Below are 2,485 nucleotides of genomic sequence, written 5' to 3' on the forward strand. Positions count from 1 at the left end.
GGATTAGTGAGGCCTGGACCTGAACCAAGACTAATGTCATCATAAAGCCTCTCTATTTCTGTAACTGTCATTTCTGCCTTTTTTCTTTTAAATACTAGTCTGTTTGTCATACTATTTATACTATATGAGAGTATAAAGTATATAGTATGAGAGACAGTTTGTGTGAGATATGGCTGCTTTAAAAGAAAATCTGAGTTATTATTATTATTATTATTATTATTATTATTATTATTATTATTATCATCATCACCATCATTATTATTATTATTATTATTATTATTATCATCACCATCATTATTATTATTATTATTATTATTATTATTATTATTACAATTACCTTGATGATGATGATGATGATGATGATTATTATTATTATTATTATTATTATTATAAAATGCCACTCACCATTCTTACATGTCCTATGAATAATAATAATAATAATGAAATATAATATTAACAAACAAAATATCCTAACCTGTATAAAACCTGCATCTGCATTTGCCACATCTTACTAAATCATTTTACAGAAGGCTCCCTCACCAACACAATCACTTGCTGTGATTAAAAATGCTTTTTTTGTGTGTGTGTCTAAGCAACACACAATATTGCACAAACACAAGCAACTTATGAATTATAGCTCACCAGATGTGCCACATAATAGCCTATATGAAAGTGGGTGAATAGCATGCCTCAATTCTGGCATGCTCTCACTATGGATTTTACAACTTGCCTCTCAGGTAAATAGATCTCTATCTAAATTCTTGCGTAAGTTAATTAGAACTGTGGTGCAATGTTATGTCTTTTATCACTTGATGCAGCAGGTTTAGACATGTAATAACTTTAAGGCATGACATGTCAGAAAATTGATTTACACCAGAGCATTGAAAGCAGTCTGCCAGGTGTTTCATTACAACAAGGTGTCGCATAATCTGTTAGTCTTATTATAGATTTAATATTTACAACATATAAAAATGTTGAAACATTTAATTGCAAACCGCTGTATTTTAAATAATTCAGAACTGTTAAACGCAGAATGTCAAAGTATCAAAGAATACTTTGATTCTGGTTTCTCTGTACAGAATTCTGCCAAAAAAAAAATAATAATAATAAAATGAAAATGCTTCATTGATCAGAGAGGTTGAACTGACAGGAATGCCACCAGGCTCAATCATATTTAATACCACAGTGAGTTTAAAAGCCTCATAAAAGCACAACACATCAAACCTTGAGCTTAATCTGCAACCTACACGGGCAGAAGAATCCATCAGCTTCCACCAGGCAGGAACAGGAATCCAAGGCTGGACGGTCTAAGATTGGGTAAACTTCTCTTGATGTAGCGGATGCCCCAAGGTTAGACATGTTATGCATTCTGAGATCCTTTTAAAATCTCCAGAGCAGCTTCTGAAATATTCAGATGAAGCTGCCTGACACAAGCAACCATGCCAGATTCAAAGTCACTGAGATCATGTTTTTCTGACTTTGTAGTTTGATGTTAACATTAACTGAAGCTCTTGACCTGTACCTGTATGATCGTGTGCACCATGCTGCAGACATACAACTGACCGACTAAATAATTTGCACGAATAAGCAGGGGTCTCCTGTACAATACAAGACACTTGATCCACTGCCACAGTGACTGGATTAAGTCAAGAACTCTTGGCAAACAGCAGGAACACACATGCACACATTCAGGGCGATTCCACAGAAAGTGAGTAAATGACTAGAGCCGTGAGTGTTTGCCGACACTCTGAGGTCACAACTTGTTAATATGTGGTCATGACATGTCCAGGGCTTCCAGAAAGCAAACACAAGAGAGTTGGAGGTGCTTAAAGTGCTGACAAGAGCAAGAGTGTAGTTTATGCACGATTACGTCACATATTTTTTTTTCCAGAAGATGCATCTGCATTTGCACATCACAAAAACAGCCTTGTTTCATCTACCCTCGATCATCACATGGCCTCTCAAAAACCCCACTCTCATTGTTAACAAGCTATGCGCAGTCAGTCATGGACTATTATATGCTTGTTGGTATTTATGTGATAATAAACCTGTCCTTTTATTTATCAATTTTTTTGAGAGAGGGGAAAAAAGCTGAATGTTGGTATGCATGAGGGGCAATAGATCCACAGATGAGTGTAGCAGCAGGAAACAGCAAGATGAGACCCCAGGGAGGAGGGAGCACAAGATGTTCTGAATGACAACAGGACCAGTCTGTCAACACTCATCTGCATTTTAACCTTCCTTTGGAGTGACACGCTCACTGGCAGCCTGCCTGATGTATTGAGATGTAGTGTGAGAAACCCTGCTCTGGGCCTTCATTATCCAAGTGCTGGGCTCATGCACTATTTACTGAATGGCCTGCTAATTTAGTTTTAATGTCAGGGAGTTCTCCCCAGGAAGAACCAACACAGCTAGGTAGATGAGACTTTAAAGGGCAGCTGTGGCTGTGACTGGACTGCTGTGAACAACAGCACTTTGCGCTGAG

Source organism: Clarias gariepinus, chromosome 7 (genome assembly GCF_024256425.1).
Source record: "Clarias gariepinus isolate MV-2021 ecotype Netherlands chromosome 7, CGAR_prim_01v2, whole genome shotgun sequence".
NCBI classification, from domain to species: domain Eukaryota; kingdom Metazoa; phylum Chordata; class Actinopteri; order Siluriformes; family Clariidae; genus Clarias; species Clarias gariepinus.